This window comes from Glycine soja, chromosome 15, assembly GCF_004193775.1.
Source record: "Glycine soja cultivar W05 chromosome 15, ASM419377v2, whole genome shotgun sequence".
In the NCBI taxonomy this organism is placed as follows: Eukaryota; Viridiplantae; Streptophyta; class Magnoliopsida; order Fabales; family Fabaceae; genus Glycine; species Glycine soja.
This window is the reverse complement of record NC_041016.1, coordinates 39,174,983-39,194,054: the sequence shown is the minus strand read 5'-3', so window position 1 is coordinate 39,194,054 and position 19,072 is coordinate 39,174,983.

Sequence of the window (19,072 nt, the reverse complement as noted above, 5' to 3'; positions counted from 1 at the left end):
CCGCCCCACGCTTTCTATTATCCTGACCCGTGAAGTCAGGTGACGTGCAAAGATACAGAAATAATTCTCTACATAGACAATTTCAGTCAATACTAACCCATGAAGTTAGGGGGCAGGAGGAGATACCCAAGTGGTTATCCGTATAAACACTCTTTCGCTATCCGTAAGACTCAAAGCACGATAGCATGCAGAGACTAACGTCGTCTTCGGCACCCTTTGTCAATCGCAGCCAACGAGCCCATTGACACGTGGAGATTTACGTCGTCTTTCGCACTGTCTATCATACTTACTCGTGAATTCAGGTGACGTGTGGAAATACACAAGTAATTCTCCACACAGACATTTATGCCAATACTAACCCGTGAAGTTAGGGGCAGACAAAGATACACAAGTAATTCTCCGCACAGACAATTTTTGTCAATACTAACCCGTGAAGTTAGGGGGCAGGCGGAGATACCCAAGTGGTTATCCGTATAAACACTCTTTCGCTATCCGTAAGACTCAAAGCACGATAGCATGCAGAGACTAACGTCGTCTTCTGCACCCTTTGTCAATCGCGACCAACGTGCCCATTGACACGTAGAGATTTACATCGTCTTCCGCGATGTCTGTCATACTGACCCGTGAAGTCAGGTGACGTGCAAAGATACACAAGTAATTCTCTGCATAGACAATTTCTGCCAATACTAACCCGTGAAGTTAGGGGGCAGGCGGAGATACACAAGTAATTCTCCGCACAGACAATTTCTGTCAATACTAACCCGTGAAGTTAGGGGGCAAGTGGAGATACACAAGTAATTCTCCGCACAGACAATTTCTGTCAATACTAACCCGTGAAGTTAGGGGACAGGCGGAAATACCCAAGTGGGTATCCGTATAAACATTCTTTCGCTATCCATAAGACTCAAAGCACGATAGCACATAGAGACTAACATCGTCTTCTGCACCTTTTATCGTCCTGACCCGTGAAGTCAAGTGACATGCGGGGTTACCTTATGGTTACCCGCACCTTTCGTCAACCAGGGGCAAACGAGCCCGTTGACGCGCAGAGACTAACATCGTCTTCTGCACCTTTTGTCATCCTGACCCGTGAAGTCAGGTGACATGCGGGGTTACCATATGGTGCCCGCACCTTTCGTCAACCAAGGGAAAATGAGCCCGTTGACACGCAAAGACTAACATCGTCTTCTGCATCTTTTGCCATCCATGGACAACGAGTCAGGAGGCAGGCGGAGATACCTTATGGTCATCCGCACCTTTCGTCAACTGAGGGGAACGAATTTGACGGTATCAGGATGATTTTTGTTGTTTGGTTCTGATTATTTTCAAAATTTTTGCAGGTTTTACTCTCGTCATCCGAAAACATTCAAGCCCGACGACGCGTAAGATTCTTCTCTGCTAGGCGGGGGCAATCGAGTGCGATGGCGTAGGGAAGTGTCGTGGTTGTCCAACTTTGTCGCTTTCAAGACACTGAAGTTTGTTGACGCTTCTGATGCCTTTGCTTTTCTTTCTGAATGACAGGTTCCGCTGGTGGGGATATTGACCGGCCGAATGATGTTCCGCTCGAACGAAATTAGTGTCTTATCTTTACTTCGTTTTTATCTCCAATAAAAGATAAGTAAAGAGGGGCAACTGTCATACCCTAATTTCGTCCGAGGACCATTGTTTGGTGGCATGCAACCTTCGCTTGACCGCCTCGAGGTACTTAACATTCATCGTTAGGTAATCTGCAAAGTTCCGTGACATTCCAGAAGCCAAAAAGAAGCATTGTTGCGCAATTTGTAAAGTTCCGCAACATTCCGAAATTCAAGAAGAGCCTTGTTGCATAATTCGTAAAGTTTCGCAACATTCCAGAAAGGAAATGGGTGTCGTTACGTAATCCATAAAGTTTCGTAACGCTTCGGGAAGAAACCGGTAAAAAACACGAAAACGGGAGTGTATTTAGCAAAATGGAGTGTGTAAATAAACAGAAGTGCATTTAGCAAAGGGGGGGGGGTGAACTTATCAAGATCCTCCATGTTTTGTTGGAAAATAGTTTTCGGGGCTTTCATAATGCTTCCGTAAAATTCCTAAAAACTTTGAGTAAGCCTATTTCACTTAATATTGGTGAAAGAGAAGAGAAAAAAGAGGGAAATCAAGTCCTATATGCTTTCTTAAGGCTTCCATAATGCTTCCGTAAAATTCCTAAAACCCGAAATAAACATATTTCACTTAATATGGGTGAGAAGGAAGAGAAAAAAAGAAGAAAGTCAAGTCCTATATGCTTTCGTAACTTTTCCATAAATTACGAAAGAAGGGGGTGAACTTATCAAGATGGGGGTGCAAATAGAAATTTTCAAATTTTCGAATCTGGGCCTTTCCAGAATATTTTCAAAGCAGGGTTGCTTATGGAGGAAGCAACCCAGCTCGCCTGGGTGAGCTGGGCAGCAACCTTCTCCCCCTTTTTCTTATAAATAGGCGAAGGGAGGCTATTCCAAATATCCCAAACCCCCTTGGCTATGCATTTGAACTTTTTTGGGTGAAAAAAATTGTTTCCGTGAAGAAAATCCAAGCCGAGGTGCTTCCGTAATGCTTCCGAGATGTTTCTGTGAGCAAATCCGTGAAGGTTTTCCGTCGTTCTTCACCGTTCTTTATTCGTTCTTCATTCTTCAACGGGTAAGTTTTCGAATCCGAGACTTTCAATTCATTTCTTATTTTTTTGGCTTTCGTTCACTTTCGGTTTCTTTTCTTCCATTTTTAACGAGCTTTAACCGATCGTTTAAGTCGTTATCTCGCCTAATAAATGATAAAATGAATTTCAACCGATCATTTGTGTTGTAATCTTGTTTAATCACTGTGAAAACAAAATGTAACCGATCGTTCACGCTGTAACCTCGGTTAAACCAAAAAAAAGCAAAATAATAATAAAATAATCAAAATATCTTTGAATAAAATAATAAAAAAAATCAATCGGATGTTTTTCTTTGGAAGTTTCCTTGGATCAATTGACTAGTAACCAAAGTGAAACTAAGGCTAAATTAACTCACAAATCAAGCTTTGTCCGCAAAAATCACTAAAAACCGTTTTAAGGTCCAATGCCTTAAATGATCCTCTTTGCTTTTATCGGTTAACATGGACCGTTCAAAAGCATGAAATCAACATGAAACTTTACCGCTTTTGCAAGAACTATGTAGGCCTGATTTCCCCATTGCAATTGAGGATTCGTAGGAGCAAAAGCCCCGCTTTTTTCGACCGCCCCAAGAGATCGTTAATGGTCCAACACCTTAACGTTTCTCTTCTTTCACAACCAAGAGATCGTTAATGGTCCAATACCTTAACGTTTCTCTTCTTTCAAAAGAATCAAAAGATCGTTTAATGGTCCAACGCCTTAAATGACCTTTGTTTAATTAAAATATATCTTGCAAAAAAAGATAAAAACAACTTAGCCAACGTTCAGTTCTCAAAGAGCTACGTAGGTCTAATTTCCTTATCACAATTGAGGAATACGTAGGAGCAAGGGAAACACCCTTCTCGACCACAAAAAGATAAAAAAAAAATACAAAAGGCATAAAAAGACATAAAAACATAAAAGGGAAAAATAAAACAAATTGAAGTCATATTTGCACACTTGATTAAAGGCTAACGTCTCTTGTGACGGACGCGTGGGGTGCTAATACCTTCGTCGTGCGTAAATACAACTCTCGAACCTTTCACACTTAAAGTTCATAGACCACACCCTTTCCGGTTTTTCCGACGTTTTGCTCGAATAAATGTTGGTGGCGACTCCGTGCATTTTCCTCCCATGGAAGACTAGGAAAGTTTGATGCTAAGGCCAATGAGGGTATCTTCCTTGGGTATTCCTTACATAGCAAAGCATTTAGAATATATAGCAAAAGAACCATGACAATTAAGGAATCAATACATGTTACTTTTTATAAAACTAATATTACCTCCCCGAGAAAGGAGTTTCTTGATGATATTGCAGATTCTTTGGAAGATACACAAAATGAAGAAAGAAATCTAAAAAGGAAGAGAGATGAAGAAAATGAGGATGTTCAAGATGATATAGTCCAAGAAAATGATAATCTTCCCAAAGAATGGAAAACTTCAAGAAATCGTCCTCTTGACAACATCATCGGTGATATCTCAAAAGGGGTAACAACTAGACACTCTCTTAAAGATTTATGCAATAATATGGCATTTGTTTCATTAATAGAACCTAAAAAATTTAAGGAAGCTATTATAAAAGACCATTGGATAGTAGCTATGCAAGAAGAATTAAATCGATTTGAAAGAAATGATGTATGGGAATTAGTAAAGAAACCTTCAGATTATCCAATCAAAGGAACTAAGTGGGTATTTAGAAATAAATTGGATAAAAATGGTATAGTAATTAGGAATAAAGCTAGACTTGTAGCAAAAGGATATAACCAAGAAGAAGGTATATACTATGAAGAAACTTTTGCACCTGTAGCTAGATTAGAAGCCATTAGGATGCTATTAGCATATGCATCTATTATGAATTTTAAACTATATCAAATGGATGTCAAGAGTGCTTTCTTAAATGGTCTAATTCAAGAGGAGGTTTATGTGGAACAACCTCCTGGGTTTGAAGATTCACAAAAAATAGACCATGTGTATAGATTAAAGAAGGCACTTTATGGCTTAAAACAAACACCTAGGGCTTGGTATGAAAGATTAAGCAAATTCCTATTAGAAAAGAATTTCACTAGAGGGAAAGTAGATACCACCTTATTCATAAAAAAGAAGGATAATTATATCTTGTTAATACAAATTTATGTTGATGATAAAAATTTTGGATCTACTAATGAATCATTGTGCAAGGAGTTTTCTATTGATATGCAAAGTGAGTTTGAGATGTCCATGATGGGTGAGTTAAATTACTTTCTTGGACTACAAATCAAACAAACAAATGATAGGATCTTTGTCAACCAAGAAAAATATTGCAAAGAACTCATTAAGAGATTTGGAATGGAAAACTCAAAACACTTGGCTACTCCTATGAACACCAGTTGTTATCTTGACAAAGATGAATCCGGTCAACCTGTTGATCCAAAGCAATACAGAGGTATGATTGGATCTCTACTTTACTTATCTGCAAGTAGGCCAGATATTATGTTTAGTGTATGCATGTGTGCAAGATTTCAATCAAATCCAAATTTTTCTCATTTAATGGAAGTAAAAAGAATCATAAGATATCTATTAGGAACAGTTAATTTAGGATTATGGTACCCTAAAAATTCTTTATTCAATTTAGTAGGATACTCAGATTCGAATTTTGCTAGATCAAAATCAGATAGGAAAAGTACTAGTGGCACATGTCAATTCATAGGGTTTGCTCTTGTTTCTTGGAATAGCAAGAAACAAAATAGTGTAGTATTATCCACAGCAGAAGCAAAATATATTTCTACTAGTAGTTGTTGTGCACAAATTCTGTGGATGAAACAACAACTATCTAATTATGGAATAGTATTAGATCACATTCCCATAAAATGTGATAACACAAGTGCCATAAACATATCTAAAAATCTTGTTCTTCACTCTAGAACCAAGCATATAGAAATTAGGCATCATTTTATTAGAGATCATGTTCTAAAAGGTGATGTTGTTTTAGAATTAGTAGATACTAAAAATCAACTTGCAGACATTTTTACAAAACCACTAAGTAAAGATACCTTCTACAACATTAGAAGAGAATTAGGACTGCTAGATGCCAGTGACTTATCCAAGTAATTTATATTATTATGACATTTGAACAATTTAGTATTTCTTTATTTACATGGTTTGAATGAACAATTATATTATATGACTATGTGGTTTTTATATATTTGATCTATTCATGTTTCTTGCTTCATGATTGGTTTATATTCTTCAATGTATGCCTTGTGAATGATTAATAGTATATGTTTGTCTTATACTTGTTACGCACTTTGGCTTTTTGTTGATGCCAAAGGGGGAGAGAAATAGGGAATAAATCAAGAACTCACATAAGTAATTAACTTAATTTCAAATGAAGCATAAACTCAAAAACAAAGGCGGAGAATGGAAACTTATGTGAGTGATCGACTAGGAAAAAGTGTGTGTGTGTGTGTTTCTTGATTTCAGAGTTGTCATCATCAAAAAGGGGGAGATTGTAGAAGCAAGCTTCATGATGAATCAAGATTGATTCAAGGAGTTTTGATGATAACAAAGATGATGACAAAAAGCTCAAAAGTCAAGATCACTTCATGATAACAAAGATGATGACATTCAAGAATGAGTTCAAGATTGAGTCAAGAACACTTCAAGGATCAAGAGGAAATTTGATTTCAAGAATCAAGAATCAAGATTCAAGACTCAAAGATTCAAGAATCAAGATTCAAGACTCAAAGATTCAAGAATCAAGAGAAGACTTAATCAAGATAAGTATTAAAAAGTTTTTCAAAACATTGAGTAGCACAAGAAGTTTTTTACAAAATCATTACCAAAGAGTTTTACTCTCTGGTAATCGATTACCAGATTATAGTAATCGATTACCAGTAGTTTTAAAACGTTAAGATTTTCAAAATTCAAAATGAAGAGTCATATCTGTTGATGTGTAATTGATTACACCTTTATGGTAATCGACTACCAGTAACTGTTTTCGAAAAATTCATTTCCAAAAGTCACATTTCTTCAAGTGACTTGTTTTTGAAGTTTCTTTCAAAAGTCATATCTTTTTAAGTGATTAGTTTTTAAAGGAATTGCCAAGAGTTACAAGTTTTGACTTGAGTCATCACGAAACTATAAATATGTGACCTTGGCATGAAACAACAATTCAATCAATTCATCTCAATCATTTTTCAATTCATATCAATCATCTCATTCAATCATTCTATCTTATCTATCTTTCAACATCTTCTTTCATTTCTTTCAGAACTTTATGGTTTCATCTTCTCTTCACCTTTCTAAAAGTTTTTGTTCAAAACTTTCTCTTCCAAGAAAAGTTCTTTGTTCAAAAACTTGTGTTATTCATCTTTTTCATTCCCTTCTCCCTTTGCCAAAAAGAATTCACCAAGGACTAACTGCCTGAATTCTTTTTGTGTCTCTCTTCTCCCTTTTCCAAAAGAACGAAGGACTAACCGCCTGAATTCTTTTGTGTCTCCCTTCTCCCTTGTCAAAGAATTCAAAACGACACAGTCTGAGAATTCTTTTGATTCTTCCCTTTCCCATAAACAAAAGTTTTCAAAGGACTAACCGCCTGAAAATTCTTTTGTTTCCCCCTTCACAAAGTTTCAAAGGACTAACCGCCTGAGAACTTTGTCTTAACACATTGGAGGGTACATCCTTTGTGGTACAAGTAGAGGGTACATCTACTTGGGTTGTTGACTGATAGCAAGAGAGGGTACATCTCTTGTGGATCAGTTCTAGTGGAGGGTACATCCACTAGGTTGTTCAAAGAGAACAAGGGAGGGTACATCCCTTGTGGATCTTTGCTTGTAAAAGGATTTTTACAAGGTTGAAAAGAAATCTCAAGGACTACAGGTCGCTTGGGGACTGGATGTAGGCACGGGTTGTTGCCGAACCAGTATAAAAACTCTTGTGTGTTTGTCTCCTTCTTCCCTACTCTTTTAATTTCCGTTGTGCACTTTAATTCCCGCTTTTACTTTTGGTTAAGTTCCTTTTCTATTCTTAATTTACTGAACAACATAGTAAAAGCCTTAGAAGAGTAAATTTTTAATTAGTAAAGGTTTAGGAATAATTAATTCAACCTCTCTTCTTAATTATTCTGAGGCCACTTGATCCAACACTCTTATCCATTACAACCTCGCCACCTCCATGGACAATGAGTACATGGTCCTCCAAATGAGTTGGCCATTAGTAAGGATGCACATGATGAACATAACTAAAAAATGCAAGTTAGTGCTATGATACTGGGTGATTTTTTTTTTGAACTCCAAACCGAAAGCTTAAAACTGTCATAAATGAATGTAATGTAAAAAGTAAGTGTTAGAAAGTTGGGTTGCCTCCTAGTAAACGTTTCTTTAACATCTCTAGCTTGGCATTGGGTGTCACTCTAAGGATCTTTGAGTTTCATGTCAACGGTGTGTTGTGTGACTTCTCAACCAAGGTAGACCTTTAATCTTTGGCCATTAACCAACCAGCTGTAGTCTTTGGATTGGTCCTCTATCTCTATAGCTCCATATGGCTTAACATCTTTGACAGTAAAGGGACACTCCATCTTGATTTTAATTTTTCGGGAAACAACTTTAACCTGTGAAGGATCATTTTGACATGGTACCTCATATAAGAGTCTATTCTAGCAAACAAAGGGAGAGCCAAATAACTTTTTTGTTGTTGGGGTTTCCTTTTCCTTAACCAATTCGGATGTGTCAGCCTTGAGATTGATTGGTCTAACATTTATGAGCTGGCTGGACATAGATGGATGGAAGGTAAGATAGATTAGAGTTCAAGTGGCACAGGACCTTCGATCGACCATGGGGCATATTCTTGGTTCTTTCTTTGTAGAGCTTGAATGACGTATGCGTTGAGGCACATCTCTTCATGTTCCTGTAGTTGTACCTTCCTCTTATCTCTAGATGCTGTAGAGTCAAATTTGAGTAACTTCATGGCCCAATGAGTTTGTATTTCTATCTCCGTTGCTAAGTGGCATGCTTTTCTGTACACCATTTGAAAAGGGGAGATGCCAATGGGTGTTTTGAAGGCTGTTCTATATGCCCATAGGCAATCATCAAACTTTGCAGCCTAATCCTTCCTTGAAGTAGCTATGGTCTTTTCTAGTATCCTATTGATCTCCCTATTTGAAACTTTAGCTTGTGCATTTGTTTGTGGATGATAGGCTGATGCTACTTTGTGTCAAACATCATAGTGTTGGAGGACCTTTGAGAGTTGAGCATTGCAAAAGTGTGTACCTCCATCACTAATCAAGAGTCTAGGCACTCCAAACCTAGCATAAATGTTTCTCTTTAAGAACTTAATCACTATTTTTGCATCAGTGATTAGACTAGCAATTGCTTCCATCCACTTTGAGAATAATCCACCACTACCAAGATATATTCGTTGCCATGCGAGGATGGTAGGGAGACAACAAAATAAATTCGCCAATAATCAAAGACTTCTACCTCCTACATGTTCTATAATGGCATTTCATGTCGTCTAGATATGTTGCCGATTCATTGACAATTGTTGCATGATCGTGCATGGTTATGAGCATCTTTGAAGAGTGTAGGCCAATAGAATCTGGCTTGAAGCATTTTTGCAGCTATTCTTTCTCCATTGAAGTGGCCTCCATATGGTGAGTTGTGGCAATGCAAAAGTATGCTAGCTTGTTCTCATTTTGTTATACATCACCTTAACAAATTGTTAGCACCAATACGAAAAAGAATACAAACATACCCAGTGACTTCTCGAAAGAACCTTTTTCTCTCATGAAATATCATACCTTTCGGTGGTTGTCCCATGGCCTTTAAGTTAGCCATGTCAGCGAACCAAGGGTAGTCCTCGACCTTGAAGCTTACGATCATGAGTGTCTCATTTGGGAATTCTTCTTCAATCTCGTTTTCTTTCTTGGCGGCTTCGTCATTCAATCTTGGCTTGGAATCCGCTTTGGTGAGTATATATTTTATAGCTGAATGGTCAATGTGCACAATGATCTTTGATCCTACAAGATATGATCTAAACTTTTCAAGGGCATAAACCACTGCTAGCATCTCCTTCTCCATTGTTGTGTAGTTGATTTGGGCTCCATTTAGCACTTTACTGGCATAGTAGATAGCTTGCAATCTTCCATTCCTCTTTTGTCTTAATATTTCTCCTATCGCATAGTTACTAGCATCACATATTAATTCAAATTCTTGCCCCCAATTAGGAGCCACTATAGCTAGTGTCGTTACTAGCTTCTTTTTCAAGAGGTCGAAAGCTTGAAGGCATTCTTCATTGCATGGAATGGGTTCTCTTTGACAAGTAACTTATTGAGGGGTTTGACAATCTTAGAGAAATCTTGTATGAATCTTCTATACAAACCAGTGTGTCCCAAAAAACTTCTTACTCCTTTCATGTCTTAAGGTGGTGGGAGCTTTTCAATCACTTATATCCTAGCTTGATCTACTTCAATACCTCTTGCTGGAATTTTATGCCTAAGCACTATACCTTCGGTTACCATGAAGTTGAAAAAGATGATGGAACTCATAAACCAGGAGGGGGGGGGGGGGTGAATTGGTTTTCAAAACAAAACGTACTTTTAAAACCAAAGTAAAAAAAAAGCTTCTTTTGCATGGATCATATCACAAAACTTTGGTAAACCAATACTTAATCAATACCGAATCAATCACCCTTTACACTAGATCCTTTGTTAAAGTTATTTGTTTCAAAAAGATATTTTCTTAATCCTTTAGTAAATTTATTAAGACCAGAATGAGTAAGAAAGATAAGATCAAGAGAAGAAGTACACAACTTTTTATACTGGTTCACTTTCTATCTCTAGAGAAGCTAATCCAGTTATCTAATCCAAAACCCAAATTAGATTTTCCCTATGCATATAGAATCCTTACAAGAAATTATAAGCAATCTCAGTTCCTACCCTAGAAAAAGAGACTTAGGCACATAACCCTAGGGTCCTTTGTGAATAAGAGCCTAAGAGAAACCTAGCTTTAGCCCAAACTAGAAAAAACTATTCTAGCATGCCTTCAGCGATTCATGCACAAACAAGTAATGTGTAAAACCTACACAAAAAGTTAGAGTAAAAGATAGATACAACCTGATCAATCCTTTCTTCAAAACCTAGCTTGACTGGATAAGGTGTTCTTCTTGAACTCAACAAAGTATCACAACTCACTTATCACAAAAGATAATCATAATCAAAAGTTTAGAAGGTATGGGTCACTGTTTATAAGCACTTTTCTTCTCTTCTTTCACTTATATCAGCTCATGCAATTTCGCACTTAATGATCTTGTGTATTGAAGTGAGAACAAAAGGTGGCTATATATAGAGAAAACAACTATAACTGCCTGTAATCGATTAAATCTACAATGTAAATGATTATTTCAACAAAGTAATTGATTATATTATCTTTTTAATCAATTAAAGTGTTTTTCCCAAAAATTGGAAACCTCTCAAGAACAATGTAATCAATTAGATCCTCAATGTAATCTATGGAGGCTGGATCTTTGAGCTTCAATGAGGTCCTTCAATGGTGATTTTCCACCATGGAGATGCAGCGGAAGAAAAAGGAGAATAGGTGAGAGGAGACGCCATCCACTAGGGAATAAGCCATGGAAGAAGGAGCTTCACCACCAAGATGAGCCTTGGATAAGAAGCTTGGAGAGGATGCTTCAATGGAGGAAAAGAAAGAGGGAGAGAAAGAGAGAGGGGGGTAGCACAAAATTGAAGGAAGAAAAAGGGAGAGAAGTTGAACTTTGAGTTGTGTCTCACAAGACTCTCATTCATCAAAGTTACAACAAGTGTTACACATGCTTCTATTTATAGGCTAGGTAGCTTCCTTGAGAAGCTTTCTTGAGAAAACTTCCTTGAGAAGCTTCTTTGAGAAAACTTCCTTGAGAATCTAGAGCTTAGCTACACACGCCCATCTAAAAACTAAGCTCACCTCCTTGAGAAGCTTCCTTGAGAAGCTAGAGCTTAGCTACACACACCCATCTAAAAACTAAGCTCACCCTCCATGACAAAATACATGAAAATACAAAAAAAGTCCCCACTACAAAGACTACTCAAAATGCCCTGAAATACAAGGCTAAAACCCTATACTACTAGAATGGCCAAAATACAAGGCCCAAAAGAAGGAAAAACCTATTCTAATATTTACAAAGAAGAGTGGATCCAACCTTGACCCATGGGCTCAAAAATCTACCGTAAGGTTCATGAGAACCCTAGGGCCTTCATTAGTAGCTCTAGCCCAAGCCTCTTGGAGTCTTCTATCCAATACCCTTGGGGGGTAGGATTGCATCATCCCCTCCACCTTGGAAAGGATTTGACCTCAAATCCCGAGGTTCTTCATACTCTGGGCTACTTCCCTCGACACCTGTAAAAAGAATAAAAACATATGTATTAGTGGTGTTGGGCATGTTAGAGTTAGGTAAGGTCTGAAAACTCCTTTCATGGACATCTTCCCATGAGGGAACATGGTTCCTCACCAACTCAATGAGTGGTGCTACAAGTATAGAAAAATATGGGACAAACCTTTTGTAAAAGTTTGTTAAGTCATGGAAGCCCCAAATTTTTCTTATACTTGGTGGAGTGGGCCACTCAGGAATGACCTTTATTCTCTTAGGGTTCATGGGAACCCCTTGATCACTATTTGAAAAATTAAGAAAAGTAACGCAATAAAACATACCTTTTTCTGTATTTTCATATTGATTATTCCTACCAAAAAGTATGACAAACCTAAGGTGTCCCATATGAGTACCTAAGTTTGTATTGAAACTAAAAATAAGAACAAACCTACCTAATGGGTCCCTATGTACACAAATCATGAAGATGTTGGGTGCATGAGTGATTTTACAAAAGAGTGTTGCACCACTCAAAACATTCATCATACCACCTATTTTAGGGACTTGGTGCCTAATAATACCTATTTTGGGCACCAACAAAGCACAAGGATTTAAGCTCTTGCGAACCAAACCCTCATCCAACAACTTCTTTACTTGAGGAATAAACTCAAGCCCAAGAGGTGTGGCAATGCTAGCAAGTGCCTTTTTACAAAAGAGAAAATGTGGAGGTTGTCTAAGAGGGAAAGTTTCTTTAATGTTTGTCTTTATTGTAAAATGAGTTTCCTTCTTAGCTAAACTCTTGGAGGAGACACTTACCTCCTTACACTTCTCTTTAACCACTAATGGTTGTCCTTCTTCTTGGGGGTAGATTTCTTCACTATATTCTTCCCCTTTTACTTTTTCACTTTCACTAGAGGAAGGTGAAGTAGTAGCCTCATCTTGGCTACTATAAATGTCTTGGCCCCTCATAAGCATGGTTTTTGTGGTGGGGCATTGAGAAGTAATGTGTCCTCTTCCAGACATTTAAAGCACTTTATAGAGCTAGTTTTCTCTTGCATACTAGCCTTAGGGGCTTGCTTTTCTATTGTCTTCCCCTTATCATCTTTGGGCTTAGAAGGTGTCACCCCTAAGATGCCTTGACCTTGGTCTTTCTTTGGATAAGAGTGAGAGCTATAAGATTTTGAAGTAGACTTGTTTTTAAGTTGTTGCTCTACCCTTATTTCCTAATCTAGGTTAGCCTCTACATTGTCCTTCCCATGGAAGTATGAGAGGTTAATGTTAGCCTCTTGAGGCTTTCTTTCCTTTTCTCTTCTATGGGAGTGAGGTCTAAGATGTGACCTATGCCTTCCTTCGTAATAGTCACGAAGTTCTTCACTTAGGCTATTGCAAGAGTTATGACTACTATAGGAGGCATGTTTTTCTCTTTTCATTTCTTTCATTATTTTTCTTCTTTCTTCATCTCTTATTTTCTTTCTTTCATCTTGACTTATTTCTTCCACTCTTTTTTTTCCTTTTTCTTTTCTCTCTTGTTTTTCTTTCCATAACTTGAGGGAACTCAACTCATCTAAGATTCTAGATAAAGGGTCTTTATGACTAGTACCCTTGCCATTAAAACTAGATGAATGATGACTCATGTTGGTTCCTAAGTTGTGGTTCTTTCTTGTTGGAGGTTTGTAAACAAAAGGTAAAAGAAACTATGGTTGAAACTAGCCAAAATAAACACTAAAAGAGGTGTGGAAGATAAGGTAAAAACTAATTGGTAAAATGCAAGCTATCTAGGCGGTTAGACAATGGAAGGTAAAATAAATAAGCTATGAAAGTAAGCAAGAAAAGTAAACTAGGTGAATCATAAGAGTGTTTGGATGACCACATCAAGGTTCCCAACAAAACACTCACTATCCTAAGGAAATATTGCCTAAAATTATTACACACAAATGAAAGTTTGGTAACCTATTGGAGGCTCCCAACACACTTCCAAGGAAAGGCCTTTTTGTTACAAAACTTGAAAGCAATAAAGGTAAGTAAATTGAAAATTAAAAAAAATTACAAAACGTCCTCAATTTTGGTGGTTGTTATCTCTTTGGTGATTCACTCAATTTGGAGTGCTTCTTAGTCCAATAGCTCTTAAGGTGGTTGGCCCCCTTACTTCTTGACTCAAATTCTTCAAGGGGTGACACCAATCCTCCTTTCCAATTCTCTATATGGCAACTCACAAACAAGGAAATAAAGAGACAAGCAATAACCAAAGACAAAAAAATGAAATGAAAGCTAAACCAATGGAGTTTTAACAAGACAATTTTTCAAGGATTATTCAACAATTAAAGCAATGAAAAAGACATAGAAGCAAGCTAGGACTCAAAGAGAAACTTAGAATGACTCTAGAGTAGAGTAAAAAAAACTAAACAAAAAAGACTCAACAAACCTCTAGCTTTGGCACTTGTCTTCACACTAATTTTCAATTGAAATTTCCAATTATAGAATAAATTTTGAGCCAAAACAACAAGCACACTTCCCTTTCACCTTTTTTTTTGGATACTGATTTTCCTGCCAACTTATGTGATTTTTCGTATTTTTTCCTTTTATCCAAATCACTTGTTTCTTTTTTTGTAAATATTTTCCAGATGTGTAGAAAATTCAGTAAAAATTTCAGCTCAAAATTCGAAGTAACCAATTCTCAGTAATTTTTACAAGTTTGTATGTCCAAGCTGCCAGCACCAGCGATTTTTTTTTAAGCATGGTATATTGATTGCCTTGGGCTTACTTTCAATCTTCCTATGTATGTTGAACTCACTAGGATTGCTTACCACAGTTTTAGGAGTTCAATTTTCACTTAGGATCAACATTTCAGCCAGAAATTCAATCACCAAAACTCAAATTCACAATAGACACAATCATAAGGAAACCTAAAAGTTCAAGAAAAGGTTCACAATCAAAGACTCTCTAAGAATTTTGCATGAACATGTTAAGGACTAATTAACATGAAAGATTTGACTCAAATCAAATAATAGGCTAAAATAATTTCATACACTCATGAACAAATGAGTTAGACAAAGAAACAAGAAAATAAAATTCAGCACAACATAAGAAATCTTATGTGACAAGTTTCATGACTAGACATGACTTCTATGACAAAACTATAATAGGTGAACAAGTCACTCTAGATTTTTGAGGTTTTCTTCTACTTTAATATTTTTGTAAGAATTTTATGGTTTAGGTTTCAGCCACAAAAAATAACAAGACAAAAATCAAAGGAACCTAAACTCAACACAATTCATGGTTCAAGAACAAGAACAAGAAATTTGAACCATAGAAAATAAAATCTAGCTTCTATAGCAAGTTTAATCGGTGAAAACTCTAAAGAATCATGTTAACAACATTTAGCACAAGACATTTGAGGAGATACATGGAGAAAAAACTATGGAAGAGAAGGTAAAGCAAAAAATTAATGGAGGTTTAAGGAGCACCTACTTGAAGCTCTTGTGCTCTGATTACCACTTGATGGAAGCTTGCTTGTGGGGCTTCTATGGAGGCTGGATCTTTGGGCTTCAATGAGGTCCTTCAATGGTGATTTTCCACCATGGAGATGCAGCGGAAGACAAAGGAGAATAGGTGAGAGCAAGCGCCATCCACTAGGGAATAAGCCATGGAAGAAGGAGCTTCACCACCAAGATGAGCCTTGGATAAGAAGCTTGGAGAGGATGCTTCAATGGAGGAAAAGAAAGAGGGAGAGAAAGAGAGAGGGGGGGGGGGGGGAGCACGAAATTGAAGGAAGAAAAAGGGAGAGAAGTTGAACTTTGAGTTGTGTCTCACAAGACTCCCATTCATCAAAGTTACAACAAGTGTTACACATGCTTCTATTTATAGACTAGGTAGCTTCCTTGAGAAGCTTTCTTGAGAAAACTTCCTTGAGAAGCTTCTTTGAGAAAACTTCCTTGAGAAGCTAGAGCTTAGCTACACACACCCATCTAAAAACTAAGCTCACCCTCCTTGACAAAATACATGAAAATACAAAAAAAAGTCCCTACTACAAAGACTACTCAAAATGCCCTAAAATACAAGGCTAAAACCCTATACTACTAGAATGGCCAAAATACAAGGCCCAAAAGAAGGAAAAACCTATTCTAATATTTACAAAGAAGAGTGGATCCAACCTTGACCCATGGGCTCAAAAATCTATCATAAGGTTCATGAGAACCCTAGGGCCTTCATTAGTAGTTCTAGCCCAAGCCTCTTGGAGTCTTCTATCCAATACCCTTGGGGGGTAGGATTGCATCAATTTTTCTACCATGTCATAAAAAATGGAATTCATACCCCTTTGGAATGTGGCTAGTGCATTGCATGCTCCAAAGGGCATTCTCCAATAGGAAAAAACTCCAAATGGGTAAGTGAAGGTTGTTTTCTCTTGATCCTCTAGATTAAAAAGGATTTTATTATACCCCGAGTATCCATCCAGAAAGCAATAGAAGGCTTGATCGACTAACCTCTCAAGCAATGTTCTCAGAACCGGACTGATCATGGAATCAGTGAAGGCACTGGTTTAAGGATCAATAGTTCAACCGAGGTTGAACTCAGGTCGAACCAGTTTTAATAAAATAATTTTTTTAAAATTTTTAATACAATATCCTTGTAATATTAAACAAAAAAACATAATATGCATAAATTGATAACAATAAAAAGTAAATTTCACTTAAAAGTGTCATAAGTCATAACATATAACAAATCTAATCCAACATAATATCTAAGTTCACCAATACCAAATAAAATTCAATAACAACTTCAACTAAAGTCTAAAAGTAATTGATTCTTCTAAGAATCACTATAATAGTCATTGAGGTTGATTCCATCAAATTTAGACATGATAGGAATAACATCTTCATTGGTTGAAGTCGTTGAACCACCAACATCACCACTGTCAACTTGAAACTCCATAGTGTCAAGATTATCATCACCTAGTTAAATAACAAGTAAGAAAAATAATATTTTAACTCCATAGCAAATAAAATGTGTTCAATTTAACTAAGCAAGTAAACATTCACCTTCATGATTTATTGATTATTCACCAAATGAAATTGCATTCTTAGGTCAGGAGGTGTTTCTTCCTTAGTTACCCAAAAATCAACATGGTCAATGGATTCATAGTCAATAGGATTATAACATCTTTTCTTGTGTTGGGACCTAGAATATAAAATCAAGCATCACAAATATAAAAAGAAATCAATTATGCTTAAAAAAAGTAAAAAAGAAATGTTTTGAATTTTGTTTTGCCATAAAGAATTAAAGATACCTATCCTTTAAACGCAAGTTATAAGTAACATAGACTAGATAATTTAGTCTTTGATGTTCTAGTATATTTCTTTTCTTGGTTTGGATGCATTCAAAGACACTGCAATTTCTCTCACACCCAAAAGAAGAAGCAGTTTGGCTAATAATGCGAATTTCCATCTTTTGCAAAATTGGAGCACTAATCCCAAACATTAACCACCATTGATCTACAAAATATATATTTAATTATACGAAAATAAAACACAAAACATACAAAAACATTCAAGTATAAAACTATAAATTACTAAATTAATGCTTACCAGGCCGTATTGTCTTTGATACATTAAGAGCGCTTGGGTGACCAAAACTTTCTCGCCACTCCTGGTATATCCCAGTCTCACTAAAGGTTTTAGTTAAGTCTTGAAAAAAATTTCTTTTGTCAAGTAGATCAAAAAATGTTTTCACAACCCTTCTCTTGTCACGAAAGTTCTCATCATACCTGAATGCAAGGTTAAACCAGTATGCTATAGCATGAAGTTTGAGTTTCAAATGTTTATCTCATCGAGCCTTAATAAGATTTGTATAAGGCTCATATAGAGCTCGTTTTTCCTAAACATATCCTTTATGGCATATTTGGCCCTTTGCATTCCTTAATAAACAGAACCAAGAGAAGGTTTTTCATCCCCATCTACATTTTGTAGTAAACAAATGATGGGAGCCACAAGTTTTGCTATCACAAAACAATCATTCCAAAAATTTTGATCGAAAATGGTAGCACTAACAGTTTGTCCTACTACAGTCTTTGATAACTTGTGGCTAGTGAAATGCTTGTGCACAACTAAGGCTTGAAAGTCTTGCTTGTGATCATAAATACTTTCCAAAGTAATGAAAGTGGTAGCAAACCGTGTTCCTCTTGGGCGTACAACTTGTTTCCAACCTTCTCTTTTCCTTAACCAAGATAACAAGACCATGTGATTATATACAAATATAATTATCTTGGAAGCCTTTGAGGCAAGATTTGCAACATAAGGCAAGTTAGCAACGTCCTTCAAAAGAAGATTCAAACAATGAGCAGCACAAGGAGACCAAAAAATTGTTCCATATTTTTCATGTATCAATCTACCAGCAACTACATAATTAGCTGCATTATTTGTCACTATGTGAACAACATTTTCAGCTCCAACCCACTGAATAACTTCACAAAACAAATTCCACAATGTCTTGGCATCTTTCACAACATTTGATGCGTCAACAGATTTGACAAATATTATACCTGTGAGAAGTTTTAGAACAATAAATTATAAAGTTGGTGATAAATATATGAAGTAATTATGCATCAACTATAAAAGTTTTACATATATTATACTTGTTGGAAAATAGACTACAAAGTTAATCAATGTTCTTTGCCTTTGATTAGTCCACGCATTAGCCATAATTGTGTATCCACTCTTAACCCAATTTGCTCGATAACCTTCCACAACTAATTGACACTCTCTCTTGCAATCTCCCAACAAGTTAATTCTTAAATCATGACAAGATGGACCTTTAAAACTAGGACCAATAGCAACAATTGCATCTAAAGCAAGTGCAAAGTATGGTGAATGTATTGCATTAAGTGGAATACAAGCATCATACATCCATCAGGCAAATGCCATATTAGCTTTGTATTTTTCTTCCTTAGGTTTGAATACACTTTTCAGACCTACTTGGGAACCAGGAGTAGTCCTTGGAGCAAAATAACTACTAGCTTCAATAATAGCTCTCCTTTTCCCTTTGTTTTGAGTAGTTAAGGGTGTCTTACTCTTACCCACATTTGTGGAAGGTTTGA